We start from the raw sequence: 19421 nt of genomic DNA, 5'->3' as shown, positions 1-19421 counted from the left end.
TAGGGTCAAAGAAGGCCTAATCGAGCAGAATCCAGCAGAATCGATGAATTCGAGCCAAATGGAGTGAAATGGAGCCAAATCGAGCCGATTCGAAGCGAATCGAGCTGATTCAAGCCCAACCGCGTCGAATCGCGTGGAAATGCGTCGAATCGAGTCGAACGAAATAGATTGGAGAAGGGGAGCGGAGGGGCGAGGAGGGTAGAATAGAACAGTAGAGAATAGAAAGAACAGAATATAGTACAGTAGGGTAGAGCAGAGCAAAGTAGAGACGAGTAGAGTAGAATTGAGTCGAATCGAGTCAAATAGTGCAGGATATGGCTGAAGAGAGCCAATTCTAGCCGAATCGAGCCAAATGGAAACAAAACGAGATGAATCGCGTCGAATTGCTTCGAACCGCGTTGAATGGAATCCATTAGAATAGATTAGACTAGGGCAGGGTAGGGTAGAAGAGAATAGAATAGAATGGAGTGCAATGGAGTCGCGTAGAGACAAATAGAACAGAAAAGAGTCGAATCGAGGCAAATAGGGCCGAATAAGGCTGAACTGAGTCAACTCGAGCCGAAACGAGCTGAATCGAAGCGATTTGAGTCAATTCGAGGTGATGGTGCTGAATAGAGCGTAATCGAGCCGATTCAAGCATAATCGTGTCCAATCGCATCAAAATGCTTTGAACCGAATCAAATCGAATAGATTAGAAAAGGTTAGGGTAGGGTAGTTTATGATAGGGTAGACTAGGGTAGACGAAAATAGACTACAGTAGAGTAGACAAGAGAAGGTTAGAGTAGTAGTCTAGACTAGTCAGCTGGACAAGTCAGCAAGACGAGTGGCATAGGTCCGCAGTCTTGACAACTAGCCTTGAACAGTACGCTTGCCTTGACAAGTACCCTAAATAAGTAATCTGAACTAGTAGCCTTGCCTTAAGTAGCACCCTTAACTAGTAGCCTTGCCTTAACTGGCACCCCCTTAACTAGTAGCCTAGCTTACTAGCACCCTTAGCTAGTAGCCTTGCCTTAACCAGTAGCCTTAACTAGTACCCTGGCCTTAACTAGTAACCTTGCCTTAACTATTAGTCTTAACTACTACCCTTGCCTCAACTAGTGGCCTTACCTGGTACCCTTGCCTTACTAATACCCTTAATTAGTAGCCTTGCCTTAACCGGTACCCTTAACAAGTACCCTGGCCCTAACTAGTACCCTTGCCTCGACTAGTAGCCTTAACTAGTACCCTTGCCCTGACTAGTAGTCTTAACTCGTACCCTTGCCTTCACTAGAACTCTTATCTGGTAGAGTGGCCTCATCTAGTAGCCTGAACTAGTACCCCTGCCGTAGGTAGTACTCTTGCCCAAACTAGTACCCTTATTGAGTACCCCTAAGTAGTAGGGTATGGTACGGTGGGGTAGCATAGGATAGGGTAGCATACGGTGGAACACAGAAAATAGAATAAAATAGAATAACAGCATAGGTCAGGATAGGTTAGTTTAATGTAGGGTATGGTAGAGTAGCATAGGATGGAATAGAGAAAATAGAAAAGGAGAATAGAATACAACAGAATAGAAAAGAACAGACTAGATTAGGATAGGGTAGGGAGGTGTAGGATTCCGTAGAATAGAATAGTGTAGCATGGTATAGAATGGAGTCTAATGGAGTTGAACAGAGACGAATAGAGTAGAAAAGAATTGAATACAGCTGAACACGGCCGAATAGGACCAAATACGGCTGAATCGTGCCGAATAGAGCAGAATCGAGCTGAATCGAGTCGGACCGACCAGATTCGAGCTGAATGGAGCTGAAATGAGTCAAAGAGAGGCAAAGAAAATGAGCTGAGCTGAATCGCACCTAATCACGTCCTACTGCCTGGAATCTCGTCGAATTCCATCAAATCTCGCCCAAACCCGTCGAATCTCATAGAATCTCATGAATCCCATCGAATTGTGTCAAATCGGGTCAAATTGAACGGCATAGAATTAAATTGAACAGATTAGAGTAGTGTAGGTTAGGCTGGGATTTGGTAGGTGAGGGCACAGAAGAATGGAATAGGGTAGCAAAGAGTAATACAGAAGAGAATACAAAGAGTAGAATGGAGTAGAGTTCAGTAGAGGAGAATAGTCAGAGTCGAGTAGTGCTGAATATAGATGAATAGATACAAATCGAGGTGAATTGAGTCGAATGGAGAGGGAACGAGACAAATCGCGATGAATCGAATCAATTAGAATAGAGTAGGGTAGGGTAGAACAGAATAGAATAGTGTAGAATGGAGTCGAACAGAGTAGAATGGTGTGGAGTGCAGTCGAATGGAGTCCAATAGAGATGAATAAAGTAGAAAAGAGTTGAATAGAGCCGAACAGGGCTGAAGAAGTTTGTATCGAGCCTAATTATGCTAACAGAGCAGAATCAAGCCGAATTGACCCGACGCCAGCCAAATAGAGCTAACTCAAGCCAACTCAAGCCTAATCACATGGAATTGCGTTGAAATGCATTGAATCGAATTGAATAGTTTAGAGTAGAGGAGGGTAGGGTAGGAGAGGTTAGAATGGAACAGAACAGAACACAATAGGAAGAATAGAACAGAATTAAGTAGAGTCCAGTGCAGTAGAAGAGAGTCAAATCGAGTTGAATAGAGCCGAAAAGAGCCGAACGGAACTGAATAGAGCTGATTCGACGAAATTCGAGGTGAATCGAGATGAATCATGTCAAATAGCATTGAAATGTGTCGAATCGAATCAAAAAGATTTGTGTAGGGCAGGTAAGGTGAGGGTAGGGTAGGATATTATAGAATAGAGTAGAATAGAACAGAACAGAAAGAAGAGAGTAGACTAGAGTCAAATAGAGTCGAATACTGCAAAAAAAAAGAGACAAATAGAGGGGAAAAGAGACGAGTAGGACCGAATTGAGTCAAACGGAGCTGACTCGAGCTGATACGACCCGAATCAGGTCGAATCGCGTTCAAGTGTCTTCAATAGAATTGAGCAGATTAAACTAGGTTAAGTTAGAGTAGGGTAGGGTAGAATAGAATGCAGTAGAACAGAACAGGATAGAACAGAACAGAACTGAAAGAATAGAATAGGGTCCAGTAGAGCATAGAAGAGTAGAGTAGAATAGAGTCGAATATTGCCGAATAGAGCCAAATGGAGCCAAATAGAGCCAAAAAGAGCTGAAGCGATAGAAATCAAGACAAATCACGCCGAATCCCGTGGAATCGTGCCATATCACGCCAAATCCCGTCAACTTGCATTGAATCCCATCGATCCAATCAAAACAAATCCAATCGCTTAGAAGAGACTAGAGTAGGGTAGAGTACGATACAATAGAATAAAGACGAATAGAGTAGGATGGAGTAGAATGGTGTAGAATGGATTTGAATGGAGTCAAAAAGAGATAATGGAGTTGAGTAGAGTCTCATAGAGCCGAATAGAGCTGAATAGAGCTGACTAGAGCCGAATGGAGCCGATTAGAGATGAACCGATTTGAGCTGAAGGGGGATGAACAAAGTGCAATGGAGCCGAGTTGAGAAGAAACGCATCGAAATGCGTGGAATCGAATCCAGTAGAATAGATTAGAGTAGGGTAGGATAGAAAAGAGTAGAATAGAATTGAACACAGTAGAAGAGAATAGAAAGAATACAATAGAATAGAGTAGAAAAGGGTAGAGCAGAGCAGAAGAGTGCACAGCAGAATAGAATAGAGCAGAGTAGAACAGAGTGGAATAGAGTCGAATCGAGCCAAATGGGGACGAAACTAGACAAATCGTCTCGAATCCCATTGAATAAATGACAGTAAAATGGAGTACGGTAGAGTAGAATAGTGTACAATGAGGTAGAATGGTGTACAATGGAGTCAAATAGAGTAGAAAAGAGCCGAAGAGGGCCGAATCGAGCTGAATTGAGCCAAATCGAGCCGAATCCAGTGAATTGAGCCTAATCAAGCTGAATCGACACTATTCGAGCCAAATGGAGCTGAATGGACACGAGTCGAACTGATTCGACCCGAATTGCATCAAAATTCACCGAATTGAATTGAATAGATTAGAGTAGGGGAGGTTCGGGTATGGTAAGGTGGGGTGGACTAGAGTAGAGAAAAATAGAAAGAACAGAATAGAAGAGAACAATACGGAACAAATACAGAAAAGAGTAGGCTAGAGTAGAGTAGAGGGGAATAGAGTAGAATAGGTTCGAACAGAGCCAAATCGAGCCGAATCGCGTTGAAATGGGTTGAATCAAATCCAATCAAATGGAGTAGAATAGATTAGAGTTGGGAAGCATAGGGTAGGGTAGGATAGAGTAGAATAGAACAGAACAGAATAGAAACAATACAGTGGAATAGAGAAGACTAGAGTATAATAGAGTAGACTAGAGTATGATAGAGTTGAATAGAGCTGAATAGAGACAAACGGAGACGAAATGATAGGAACCGCGTTGAATCGATTCGAGTAAATTAGAGTGGTGTAGGGTAGGGTAGAGCAGAATAGTGTTGAATGGTGTGGAATGAATAGAACGGAGTAGAATTGAGTCAAATAGAGACAAATAGAGTAGAAAAGAGTCGAATAGAGCAGAATATGGCTGAATAAGGCCGAGTCGAGCAGAATTGAAGCAACTCAAGCCAAAACGAGCCGGATGGAGCTTAATAGAGCCGAAGAGAGCCAAATCGATCTGAATAGAGCCGATTCAAGCTTAATCGCGTTGAAGCACGCTCAGTGCGTCAAATTCAATCGAAACGTATACATTAGAGAAGGGGAGGGGAGAGTAGACTAGAATGCAGTAGAGTAGAAGAGATTACAACAAAATAGAAGGAATAGAATAGAATAGAGTAGAAAAGAGTAGGGTCGAATAGAGTCGAATAGAGCTGAATAGGCCGAAGAGAGATGAATAGAGCTGAATGGAGCTGAATAGAGCCGAAAAGAGCCGTATAGTGCCAAATCGCACCTAATCGATCTGAATCAAGCAGAATCGCACTGACTGTCGCCGAATAGCGTCGGACAGCATCAAATCACGTTAAATCAGGTCCAATCACATCATTTTGCGTCAAACCATGTCGAATGGCTTCATATGCCGTTGAATTTCATCGAATGTCGCCGAATCACGGCAAATCGCGTCGTATCACGTCGAATAACTTCGAATTGCGTCAGATCTCATAGAACCCTGCCGAATCACGTTGAATCGCATGGAATCTCGTCAAGTCTCTTCGAATCCCGTTGAATGCCTTCCGATCTCATCGAATCCCGTTGATCCTGTCAAATTGCGTCGAAATGAATCGAATTGAATCTAATAGATTAAAGTAGGGTAGGTTTGGGTGGGGTGCAGTAGGGTTGGGTAGGGTAGAATAGAATAGAGTACAACGGAATAGGATAGAACAGAACAGAACACAATAGAAAGAACACAACAGAATACAATAGAGTAGAAAAGAGTCAAATGGTGCAGAACCTAGCCGAATTGAACCGAATGGAGACCAAACGAGACGAATCGCGTTGAATTGCTTTGAGTCGGGTCAAATCGAATCGAATCAATTAGAATAGGTTAGGGTAGGGATGGGTAGAATAGAGGAGAATAGTGTAGAATGGTGTGCAATGGAATAGAATGGAGTCGAATAGAGACGAATAGAGTAGAAAAGAGTCAAATAGAGCAGAATAGGGCCCAATAGGGCCAAAGAAGGCCTAATCGAGCAGAATCCAGCAGAATCGATGAATTCGAGCCAAATGGAGTGAAATGGAGCCAAATCGAGCCGATTCGAAGCGAATCGAGCTGATTCAAGCCCAACCGCGTCGAATCGCGTGGAAATGCGTCGAATCGAGTCGAACGAAATAGATTGGAGAAGGGGAATGGAGGGGCGAGGAGGGTAGAATAGAACAGTAGAGAATAGAAAGAACAGAATATAGTACAGTAGGGTAGAGCAGAGCAAAGTAGAGACGAGTAGAGTAGAATTGAGTCGAATCGAGTCAAATAGTGCAGGATATGGCTGAAGAGAGCCAATTCTAGCCGAATCGAGCCAAATGGAAACAAAACGAGATGAATCGCGTCGAATTGCTTCGAACCGCGTTGAATGGAATCCATTAGAATAGATTAGACTAGGGCAGGGTAGGGTAGAAGAGAATAGAATAGAATGGAGTGCAATGGAGTCGCGTAGAGACAAATAGAACAGAAAAGAGTCGAATCGAGGCAAATAGGGCCGAATAAGGCTGAACTGAGTCAACTCGAGCCGAAACGAGCTGAATCGAAGCGATTTGAGTCAATTCGAGGTGATGGTGCTGAATAGAGTGTAATCGAGCCGATTCAAGCATAATCGTGTCCAATCGCATCAAAATGCTTTGAACCGAATCAAATCGAATAGATTAGAAAAGGTTAGGGTAGGGTAGTTTATGATAGGGTAGACTAGGGTAGACGAAAATAGACTACAGTAGAGTAGACAAGAGAAGGTTAGAGTAGTAGTCTAGACTAGTCAGCTGGACAAGTCAGCAAGATGAGTGGCATAGGTCCGTAGTCTTGACAACTAGCCTTGAACAGTACGCTTGCCTTGACAAGTACCCTAAATAAGTAATCTGAACTAGTAGCCTTGCCTTAAGTAGCACCCTTAACTAGTAGCCTTGCCTTAACTGGCACCCCCTTAACTAGTAGCCTAGCTTACTAGCACCCTTAGCTAGTAGCCTTGCCTTAACCAGTAGCCTTAACGAGTACCCTGGCCTTAACTAGTACCCTTGCCTTGACTAGTAGTCTTAACTCGTACCCTTGCCTTCACTAGAACTCTTATCTGGTAGAGTGGCCTCATCTAGTAGCCTGAACTAGTACCCCTGCCGTAGGTAGTACTCTTGCCCAAACTAGTACCCTTATTGAGTACCCCTAAGTAGTAGGGTATGGTACGGTGGGGTAGCATAGGATAGGGTAGCATACGGTGGAACACAGAAAATAGAATAAAATAGAATAACAGCATAGGTCAGGATAGGTTAGTTTAATGTAGGGTATGGTAGAGTAGCATAGGATGGAATAGAGAAAATAGAAAAGGAGAATAGAATACAACAGAATAGAAAAGAACAGACTAGATTAGGATAGGGTAGGGAGGTGTAGGATTCCGTAGAATAGAATAGTGTAGCATGGTATAGAATGGAGTCTAATGGAGTTGAACAGAGACGAATAGAGTAGAAAAGAATTGAATACAGCTGAACACGGCCGAATAGGACCAAATACGGCTGAATCGTGCCGAATAGAGCAGACTCGAGCTGAATCGAGTCGGACCGACCAGATTCGAGCTGAATGGAGCTGAAATGAGTCAAAGAGAGGCAAAGAAAATGAGCTGAGCTAAATCGAGCTGAATCGCACCTAATCACGTCCTACTGCCTGGAATCTCGTCGAATTCCATCAAATCTCGCCCAAACCCGTCGAATCTCATAGAATCTCATGAATCCCATCGAATTGTGTCAAATCGGGTCAAATTGAACGGCATAGAATTAAATTGAACAGATTAGAGTAGTGTAGGTTAGGCTGGGATTTGGTAGGTGAGGGCACAGAAGAATGGAATAGGGTAGCAAAGAGTAATACAGAAGAGAATACAAAGAGTAGAATGGAGTAGAGTTCAGTAGAGGAGAATAGTCAGAGTCGAGTAGTGCTGAATATAGATGAATAGATACAAATCGAGGTGAATTGAGTCGAATGGAGAGGGAACGAGACAAATCGCGATGAATCGAATCAATTAGAATAGAGTAGGGTAGGGTAGAACAGAATAGAATAGTGTAGAATGGAGTCGAACAGAGTAGAATGGTGTGGAGTGCGGTCGAATGGAGTCCAATAGAGATGAATAAAGTAGAAAAGAGTTGAATAGAGCCGAACAGGGCTGAAGAAGGTTGCATCGAGCCTAATTATGCTAATAGAGCAGAATCAAGCCGAATTGACCCGACGCAAGCCAAATAGAGCTAACTCAAGCCAACTCAAGCCTAATCACATGGAATTGCGTTGAAATGCATTGAATCGAATTGAATAGTTTAGAGTAGAGGAGGGTAGGGTAGGAGAGGTTAGAATGGAACAGAACAGAACACAATAGGAAGAATAGAACAGAATTAAGTAGAGTCGAGTGCAGTAGAAGAGTCAAATCGAGTTGAATAGAGCCGAAAAGAGCCGAACGGAACTGAATAGAAATGATTCGACGAAATTCGAGGTGAATCGAGATGAATCATGTCAAATAGCATTGAAATGTGTCGAATCGAATCAAAAAGATTTGTGTAGGGCAGGTAAGGTGAGGGTAGGGTAGGATATTATAGAATAGAGTAGAATAGAACAGAACAGAAAGAAGAGAGTAGACTAGAGTCGAATAGAGTCGAATACTGCAAAAAAGAGACAAATAGAGGGGAAAAGAGACGAGTAGGACCGAATTGAGTCACACGGAGCTGACTCGAGCTGATACGACCCGAATCAGGTCAAATCGCGTTCAAGTGTGTTCAATAGAATTGAGCAGATTAAACTAGGTTAAGTTAGAGTAGGGTAGGGTAGAATAGAATGCAGTAGAACAGAACAGGATAGAACAGAACAGAACTGAAAGAATAGAATAGGGTCCAGTAGAGCATAGAAGAGTAGAGTAGAATAGAGTCGAATATTGCCGAATAGAGCCAAATGGAGCCAAATAGAGCCAAAAGAGCTGAAGCGATAGAAATCAAGACAAATCACGCCGAATCCCGTGGAATCGTGCCATATCACGCCAAATCCCGTCAACTTGCATTGAATCCCATCGATCCAAGTCAAAACAAATCCAATCGCTTAGAAGAGACTAGAGTAGGGTAGAGTACGATACAATAGAATAAAGACGAATAGAGTAGGATGGAGTAGAATGGTGTAGAATGGATTTGAATGGAGTCAAAAAGAGATAATGGAGTTGAGTAGAGTCTCATAGAGCCGAATAGAGCTGAATAGAGCTGACTAGAGCCGAATGGAGCCGATTAGAGATGAACCGATTTGAGCTGAAGGGGGATGAACAAAGTGCAATGGAGCCGAGTTGAGAAGAAACGCATCGAAATGCGTGGAATCGAATCCAGTAGAATAGATTAGAGTAGGGTAGGATAGAAAAGAGTAGAATAGAATTGAACACAGTAGAAGAGAATAGAAAGAATACAATAGAATAGAGTAGAAAAGGGTAGAGCAGAGCAGAAGAGTGCACAGCAGAATAGAATAGAGCAGAGTAGAACAGAGTGGAATAGAGTCGAATCGAGCCAAATGGGGACGAAACTAGACAAATCGTCTCGAATCCCATTGAATAAATGACAGTAAATTGGAGTACGGTAGAGTAGAATAGTGTACAATGAGGTAGAATGGTGTACAATGGAGTCAAATAGAGTAGAAAAGAGCCGAAGAGGGCCGAATCGAGCTGAATTGAGCCAAATCGAGCCGAATCCAGTGAATTGAGCCTAATCAAGCTGAATCGACACTATTCAAGCCAAATGGAGCTGAATGGACACGAGTCGAACTGATTCGACCCGAATTGCATCAAAATTCACCGAATTGAATTGAATAGATTAGAGTAGGGGAGGTTCGGGTATGGTAAGGTGGGGTGGACTAGAGTAGAGAAAAATAGAAAGAACAGAATAGAAGAGAACAATACGGAACAAATACAGAAAAGAGTAGGCTAGAGTAGAGTAGAGGGGAATAGAGTAGAATAGGTTCGAACAGAGCCAAATCGAGCCGAATCGCGTTGAAATGGGTTGAATCAAATCCAATCAAATGGAGTAGAATAGATTAGAGTTGGGAAGCATAGGGTAGGGTAGGATAGAGTAGAATAGAACAGAACAGAATAGAAACAATAGAGTGGAATAGAGAAGACTAGAGTATAATAGAGTAGACTAGAGTATGATAGAGTTGAATAGAGCTGAATAGAGACAAACGGAGACGAAATGATAGGAACCGCGTTGAATCGATTCGAGTAAATTAGAGTGGTGTAGGGTAGGGTAGAGCAGAATAGTGTTGAATGGTGTGGAATGAATAGAACGGAGTAGAATTGAGTCAAATAGAGACAAATAGAGTAGAAAAGAGTCGAATAGAGCAGAATATGGCTGAATAAGGCCGAGTCGAGCAGAATTGAAGCAACTCAAGCCAAAACGAGCCGGATGGAGCTTAATAGAGCCGAAGAGAGCCAAATCGATCTGAATAGAGCCGATTCAAGCTTAATCGCGTTGAAGCACGCTCAGTGCGTCAAATTCAATCGAAACGTATACATTAGAGAAGGGGAGGGGAGGGGAGAGTAGACTAGAATGCAGTAGAGTAGAAGAGATTACAACAAAATAGAAGGAATAGAATAGAATAGAGTAGAAAAGAGTAGGGTCGAATAGAGTCGAATAGAGCTGAATAGGCCGAAGAGAGATGAATAGAGCTGAATGGAGCTGAATAGAGCCGAAAAGAGCCGTATAGTGCCAAATCGCACCTAATCGATCTGAATCAAGCAGAATCGCACTGACTGTCACCGAATAGCGTCGGACAGCATCAAATCACGTTAAATCAGGTCCAATCACATCATTTTGCGTCAAACCATGTCGAATGGCTTCATATGCCGTTGAATTTCATCGAATGTCGCCGAATCACGGCAAATCGCGTCGTATCACGTCGAATAACTTCGAATTGCGTCAGATCTCATAGAACCCTGCTGAATCACGTCGAATCGCATGGAATCTCGTCAAGTCTCTTCGAATCCCGTTGAATGCCTTCCGATCTCATCGAATCCCGTTGGTCCTGTCAAATTGCGTCGAAATGAATCGAATTGAATCTAATAGATTAAAGTAGGGTAGGTTTGGGTGGGGTGCAGTAGGGTTGGGTAGGGTAGAATAGAATAGAGTACAACGGAATAGGATAGAACAGAACAGAACACAATAGAAAGAACACAACAGAATACAATAGAGTAGAAAAGAGTCAAATGGTGCAGAACCTAGCCGAATTGAACCGAATGGAGACCAAACGAGACGAATCGCGTTGAATTGCTTTGAGTCGGGTCAAATCGAATCGAATCAATTAGAATAGGTTAGGGTAGGGATGGGTAGAATAGAGGAGAATAGTGTAGAATGGTGTGGAATGGAATAGAATGGAGTCGAATAGAGACGAATAGAGTAGAAAAGAGTCAAATAGAGCAGAATAGGGCCCAATAGGGCCAAAGAAGGCCTAATCGAGCAGAATCCAGCAGAATCGATGAATTCGAGCCAAATGGAGTGAAATGGAGCCAAATCGAGCCGATTCGAAGCGAATCGAGCTGATTCAAGCCCAACCGCGTCGAATCGCGTGGAAATGCGTCGAATCGAGTCGAACGAAATAGACTGGAGAAGGGGAGCGGAGGGGCGAGGAGGGTAGAATAGAACAGTAGAGAATAGAAAGAACAGAATATAGTACAGTAGGGTAGAGCAGAGCAAAGTAGAGACGAGTAGAGTAGAATTGAGTCGAATCGAGTCAAATAGTGCAGGATATGGCTGAAGAGAGCCAATTCTAGCCGAATCGAGCCAAATGGAAACAAAACGAGATGAATCGCGTCGAATTGCTTCGAACCGCGTTGAATGGAATCCATTAGACTAGATTAGACTAGGGCAGGGTAGGGTAGAAGAGAATAGAATAGAATGGAGTGCAATGGAGTCGCATAGAGACAAATAGAACAGAAAAGAGTCGAATCGAGGCAAATAGGGCCGAATAAGGCTGAACTGAGTCAACTCGAGCCGAAACGAGCTGAATCGAAGCGATTTGAGTCAATTCGAGGTGATGGTGCTGAATAGAGCGTAATCGAGCCGATTCAAGCATAATCGTGTCCAATCGCATCAAAATGCTTTGAACCGAATCAAATCGAATAGATTAGAAAAGGTTAGGGTAGGGTAGTTTATGATAGGGTAGACTAGGGTAGACGAAAATAGACTACAGTAGAGTAGACAAGAGAAGGTTAGAGTAGTAGTCTAGACTAGTCAGCTGGACAAGTCAGCAAGACGAGTGGCATAGGTCCGTAGTCTTGACAACTAGCCTTGAACAGTACGCTTGCCTTGACAAGTACCCTAAATAAGTAATCTGAACTAGTAGCCTTGCCTTAAGTAGCACCCTTAACTAGTAGCCTTGCCTTAACTGGCACCCCCTTAACTAGTAGCCTAGCTTACTAGCACCCTTAGCTAGTAGCCTTGCCTTAACCAGTAGCCTTAACTAGTACCCTGGCCTTAACTAGTAACCTTGCCTTAACTATTAGTCTTAACTACTACCCTTGCCTCAACTAGTGGCCTTACCTGGTACCCTTGCCTTACTAATACCCTTAATTAGTAGCCTTGCCTTAACCGGTACCCTTAACAAGTACCCTGGCCCTAACTAGTACCCTTGCCTCGACTAGTAGCCTTAACTAGTACCCTTGCCTTGACTAGTAGTCTTAACTCGTACCCTTGCCTTCACTAGAACTCTTATCTGGTAGAGTGGCCTCATCTAGTAGCCTGAACTAGTACCCCTGCCGTAGGTAGTACTCTTGCCCAAACTAGTACCCTTATTGAGTACCCCTAAGTAGTAGGGTATGGTACGGTGGGGTAGCATAGGATAGGGTAGCATACGGTGGAACACAGAAAATAGAATAAAATAGAATAACAGCATAGGTCAGGATAGGTTAGTTTAATGTAGGGTGTGGTAGAGTAGCATAGGATGGAATAGAGAAAATAGAAAAGGAGAATAGAATACAACAGAATAGAAAAGAACAGTCTAGATTAGGATAGGGTAGGGAGGGGTAGGATTCCGTAGAATAGAATAGTGTAGAATGGTATAGAATGGAGTCTAATGGAGTTGAACAGAGACGAATAGAGTAGAAAAGAATTGAATACAGCTGAACACGGCCGAATAGGACCAAATACGGCTGAATCGTGCCGAATAGAGCAGAATCGAGCTGAATCGAGTCGGACCGACCAGATTCGAGCTGAATGGAGCTGAAATGAGTCAAAGAGAGGCAAAGAAAATGAGCTGAGCTAAATCGAGCTGAATCGCACCTAATCACGTCCTACTGCCTGGAATCTCGTCGAATTCCATCAAATCTCGCCCAAACCCGTCGAATCTCATAGAATCTCATGAATCCCATCGAATTGTGTCAAATCGGGTCAAATTGAACGGCATAGAATTAAATTGAACAGATTAGAGTAGTGTAGGTTAGGCTGGGATTTGGTAGGTGAGGGCACAGAAGAATGGAATAGGGTAGCAAAGAGTAATACAGAAGAGAATACAAAGAGTAGAATGGAGTAGAGTTCAGTAGAGGAGAATAGTCAGAGTCGAGTAGTGCTGAATATAGATGAATAGATACAAATCGAGGTGAATTGAGTCGATTGGAGTGGGAACGAGACAAATCGTGATGAATCGAATCAATTAGAATAGAGTAGGGTAGGGTAGAACAGAATAGAATAGTGTAGAATGGAGTCGAACAGAGTAGAATGGTGTGGAGTGCAGTCGAATGGAGTCCAATGGAGATGAATAAAGTAGAAAAGAGTTGAATAGAGCCGAACAGGGCTGAAGAAGGTTGCATCGAGCCTAATTATGCTAATAGAGCAGAATCAAGCCGAATTGACCCGACGCAAGCCAAATAGAGCTAACTCAAGCCAACTCAAGCCTAATCACATGGAATTGCGTTGAAATGCATTGAATCGAATTGAATAGTTTAGAGTAGAGGAGGGTAGGGTAGGAGAGGTTAGAATGGAACAGAACAGAACACAATAGGAAGAATAGAACAGAATTAAGTAGAGTCGAGTACAGTAGAATAGAGTCAAATAAGGTGAATAGAGCCGAAAAGAGCCGAACGGAACTGAATAGAGCTGATTCGACGAAATTCGAGGTGAATCGAGATGAATCATGTCAAATAGCATTGAAATGTGTCGAATCGAATCAAAAAGATTTGTGTAGGGCAGGTAAGGTGAGGGTAGGGTAGGATATTATAGAATAGAGTAGAATAGAACAGAACAGAAAGAAGAGAGTAGACTAGAGTCGAATAGAGTCGAATACTGCAAAAAAGAGACAAATAGAGGGGAAAAGAGACGAGTAGGACCGAATTGAGTCACACGGAGCTGACTCGAGCTGATACGACCCGAATCAGGTCGAATCGCGTTCAAGTGTGTTCAATAGAATTGAGCAGATTAAACTAGGTTAAGTTAGAGTAGGGTAGGGTAGAATAGAATGCAGTAGAACAGAACAGGATAGAACAGAACAGAACTGAAAGAATAGAATAGGGTCCAGTAGAGCATAGAAGAGTAGAGTAGAATAGAGTCGAATATTGCCGAATAGAGCCAAATGGAGCCAAATAGAGCCAAAAAGAGCTGAAGCGATAGAAATCAAGACAAATCACGCCGAATCCCGTGGAATCGTGCCATATCATGCCGAATCCCGTGGAATCGTGCCATATCACGCCAAATCCCGCCGACTTGCATTGAATCCCATCGATCCAAGTCAAAACAAATCCAATCGCTTAGAAGAGACTAGAGTAGGGTAGAGTACGATACAATAGAATAAAGACGAATAGAGTAGGATGGAGTAGAATGGTGTAGAATGGATTTGAATGGAGTCAAAAAGAGATAATGGAGTTGAGTAGAGTCTCATAGAGCCGAATAGAGCTGAATAGAGCTGACTAGAGCCGAAGGAGCCGATTAGAGATGAACCGATTTGAGCGGAAGGGGGATGAACAAAGTGCAATGGAGCCGAATTGAGAAGAAACGCATCGAAATGCGTGGAATCGAATCCAGTAGAATAGATTAGAGTAGGGTAGGATAGAAAAGAGTAGAATAGAATTGAACACAGTAGAAGAGAATAGAAAGAATACAATAGAATAGAGTAGAAAAGGGTAGAGCAGAGCAGAAGTGTACAGTGGAATAGAATAGAGCAGAGTAGAACAGAGTGGAATAGAGTCGAATCGAGCCAAATGGGGACGAAACTAGACAAATCGTCTCGAATCCCATTGAATAAATGACAGTAAATTGGAGTACGGTAGAGTAGAATAGTGTACAATGAGGTAGAATGGTGTACAATGGAGTCAAATAGAGTAGAAAAGAGCCGAAGTGGACCGAATCGAGCTCAATTGAGCCAAATCGAGCCGAATCCAGTGAATTGAGCCTAATCAAGCTGAATCGACACTATTCGAGCCAAATGGAGCTGAATGGAGATGAATCGAACTGATTCGACCCGAATTGCATCAAAATTCACCGAATTGAATTGAATAGATTAGAGTAGGGGAGGTTCGGGTATGGTAAGGTGGGGTGGACTAGAGTAGAGAAAAATAGAAAGAACAGAATAGAAGAGAACAATACGGAACAAATACAGAAAAGAGTAGGCTAGAGTAGAGTAGAGGGGAATAGAGTAGAATAGGTTCGAACAGAGCCAAATCGAGCCGAATCGCATTGAAATGGGTTGAATCAAATCCAATCCAATGGAGTAGAATAGATTAGAGTTGGGAAGCATAGGGTAGGGTAGGATAGAGTAGAATAGAACAGAAACAATACAATAGAGAAGAGTAGACTAGAGTCCAATAGAGTAGACTAGAGTCGAAGAGAGTAGAGTCGAAGAGAGCCGAATGGAGACGAATTGCGAGGAATTGCGTCGAATCCATTAAAGCAAATTAGAGTGGTGTAGGTTAGGGTAGAGCAGAATAGTGTAGAATGGTGTCAAATGCTTTGAATAGAGACAAATAGAATAGAAAAGAGTCGAATAGAGCAGTTTAGGGCTGAAAAAGGCTGAATCGAGCATAATGGAAGCAATTCAAGCCAAAAGGAGCCGAATGGAGCGTCATTGAGCCGAATGGAGCCAAATAGAGCCAAATCAATTCGAATCATTGCGATTCAAGCTTAATCGCGTCGAATTGCGTTCAGCGCGTCAGATCCAATCGAAAGGTCTAGATTAGAGAAGGGGAGGGGAGGGTAGAATAGAATAAAGTAGAGTAGAAAGAAGAGATTAGAACAGAATAGAATAGAGGGGAAAAGAGTAGGGTCGAATGGACTCGAATAGAGTCCAATAGAGCCAAATAGGCCGAATAGAGACGAATAGAGAAAAGAGAGCTGAATAGAGCCGAAAAGAGCCGTATAGTGCCGAAGCGCACCTAATCGAGCTGAATCAAGCAGAATCACACTGACTGGCGCTGAATAGCGTCCAATCACATCGTTTTGTGTCAAACCGTGTCGAAACGCTTCATATCGTGTCGAATTGCGTCGAGTGTCGTCGAATCACAGCGAATCGCGTTGTATTACGTCGAATAACTTCGAATTGCGTCCAGTCTCATAGAATTCTGTTGAATCTCGTCAAATGGCATGGAATCTCATCAAATCTCCTTGAATCCCGTCAAATACCTTCGGACCTTGTCGAATCCCGTCGAATCCAGTCAAATCGCGTCGAACTGAATCAAATTCGATCCAATAGATTAAAGTAGGGTAGGTCTGGGTGAGGAGCAGTAAGGTTGGGTAGGGTAGAGTAGAATAGAGTACAACAGAATAGGATAGAACAGAACAGAACACAATCGAAAGAATACAACAGAATAGAGTAGAGTAGAAAAGAGTCAAATAGTGCAGAAGCTAGCCGAGTGGAGACCAAACGAGATGAATCGCGTTGAATCGCTTGGAATCGGGTCAAATCGAATCGAATCGATTAGAAGAGATTAGGGTAGGGAAGGGTAGACTAGAGGAGAAGAGTGTAGAATGGTGTGGAATGGAATAGAATGGAGCCGAATAGAGACGGATAGAGGCGAATAGAGTAGAAAAGAGTCGAATAGAGGAGAATAGGGCCAAATAGGGCCAAAGAAGGCCTAATCGAGCAGAATTCAGCAGAATCGACACAATTCGAGCCAAATCGAGCCGAATGGAGTGAATTGGAGCCAAATCGAGCTGATTTGAAGTGAATCGAGCGGATTCAAGCCCAATCGCGTCGAATCGCGGGGAAATGCGTGGAATCAAATCGAATGAAATAGATTAGAGAAGGGGAGGGGAGGGTCTGGGATGGTAGAATAGACTAGAATAGAAGAGTACAGAATAGAAAGAACAGAATATAGTACAGTAGGGTAGAGCAGAGAAAAGTAGAGAAGAGTAGAATTGAGTCAAATAGAGTCGAATGGAATCAAATAGTGCAGGACATGGCTGAATAGAGCCAATTCTAGGCGAATCGAGCCAAATGGAAACAAAACGAGCTGAATCACGTCAAATTGTTTCGAATCGCGTCGACTGGAACCCATGAGAAAAGAGTAAGGCAGGGTAGGGTAGAACAGAATAGAGTAGAATGGAGTGAAAATGGAGTCGCATAGAGACAAATAGAGTAGAAAAGAGTCGAATCGAGCCGAATAGGGCCGGATAAGGCTGAACCGAGTCGAATCGAGCCGAAACGAGCTGAATCGAAGCGATTGGAGCCAAATCGAGCTGAATCGAGCTGATGGTGCCCAATCGAGCCGAATCGAGCCGAAACGAGCTGAATCGAAGCGATTGGAGCCAAATCGAGCTGAATCGAGCTGATGGTGCCGAATCGAGCCGAATCGAGCCGATTCAACCGTAATCGCGTCCCAAAGCATCGAAATACCTTGAATCGAATCAAACCGAACAGATTAGTAAAAGTTAGGGTAGGGTAGTTTATGAGAGGGTAGACTAGGGTAGACGAAACTAGGCTACAGTATAGTAGACAAGAGAAGGCTAGAGTAGTAGCCTAGACTAGTCAGCTGGACTAGTCAGCAAGACTAGTGGCATATATCAGTAGCCTAGACAGCTAGCCTTGAACAGTACCTTTGCCTTGATGAGTACCCTAAATTAGTAATCTGAACTAGTAAACTAGCCTGACTGCTAACCTTAACTAGTAGCCTTGCCTTAACTAGCACCCTTAGCTAGCCGCCTTGCCTGAACGAGTAGTCTTAACTAGTACCTTTGCTGTACTAGTATGCTTAACTAGCAAGCTTTCCTTAACTAGTACCCTGGCCTTAACTACTACTCTTGCCTTAACTAGTACTATTAACTTGTTCCCCTGCCTCAACTGGTGGCCTTAACGAGGACTCTTCCCTTAACATGTACCCTTAACTAGTACCCCTGCCTTACCTAGTAGTCTTAACTAGTAACCTTGCCTGAACTAGTACTCTTAACTAGTCATGTGGCTTTAACTACTAGCCTGAACTAGTACCCTTGCCCAAACAAGTACCCATAATTAGTACTCTTATGGAGTACCCCTATGTAGCAGGGTATGGTACGGTGGCGTAGCACAGGGTAGGGTAGCATACGGTGGAACAGAGAAAATAGAATAAAATAGAATAGAACAGCATAGGTCAGGATAGGTTAGTTTAGTGTAGGGTATGGTAGAGTAGCATAGGATGGAAAGGAGAACATAGCAAATGAGAATAGAATAAAACAGAATAGAAAAGAACAGACTAGATTAGGATACAACAGGGTGGGATAGGGTTCTGTAGAATAGAATAGTGTGGAATGGTGTGGAATGGAGCCAAATGGAATCGTTGAGAGATGAATAGAGTAGAGAAGAGTTGACTAGAGCCCAATAGCACCGAATAGAGCCGAATGGAGCCAAATTGAGTCCAGTCGACCAGATTCGAGCTGAATGGAGCAGAATGGAGCTGGAACGAGCCAAATAGAGACAAACAAAATGAGCCGAGCTAAATCCAGCCAAATCGCATCCTATTGGAGCGAATCTCATCGCATTCCATCAAATCCTACCAAAACCCTTCGAATCTCATGGAATCTCACCAAATCCCGTCCAGTTGTGTCAAATGGGGTTGAATTGAATGGAATCGAATTCAGTTGAACAGATTAGAGTAGTGTAAGTTAGGCTGGGATTCGGTAGGGTGGGACACAAAAAACTAGGCTGGAGTAGAAGAGAAGAGAATGCAAAGAGTAGAATGGAGTAGAGTTGAGTAGAGTAAAAGAGTCAGAGTCGAATAGTGCAGAATATAGATGAACAGATCCAATTCGAGCTGAATCGAGTCGAATGGAGAGGAAAAGAGACAAAAAGCGATGAATCGAATCAATCACAATAGCTTAGAGTAGCGCAGAGTAGAACAGAGTAGAAAAGTGTAGAATGGAGTCGAACAGAGTAGAATGGTGTGAAATGGTGTTGAATGGAGCCGAATAGAGACGAATGAATGAGAAAAGTGTTGAATAGAGCCGAACAGGGCCGAATAAGGTTGGAACGAGCCTAATTATGCTGAATCGAGCAGAATCGAGCCGAATTGACCCAATTCAAGGCAAACAGAGCTAAATCAAGCCGATTCAAGCCTAATGACATGGAATTGCATTCAAATGCATAGAATCGAATCGAATCGATTAGAGTAGAGTAGAGCAGAGTAGGGTAGGAGGGGTTAGAGTAGAACACAACAGAAACAATAGAATACAATTAAGTAGAGACGAGTAGAATAGAATAGAGTCTAATAGAGTTGAATAGAGCCGAACAGAGCTGAATGCAGCTGAATCGACCAAATTCTAGGTGAATCGAGACGAATCATGTAGAATCGGATTGAAATGTGT

This window comes from Elephas maximus, chromosome 10 (genome assembly GCF_024166365.1).
Source record: "Elephas maximus indicus isolate mEleMax1 chromosome 10, mEleMax1 primary haplotype, whole genome shotgun sequence".
NCBI classification, from domain to species: domain Eukaryota; kingdom Metazoa; phylum Chordata; class Mammalia; order Proboscidea; family Elephantidae; genus Elephas; species Elephas maximus.
The sequence above is the reverse complement of the archived record's forward strand: the minus strand, read 5'-3'. Positions refer to the sequence as shown.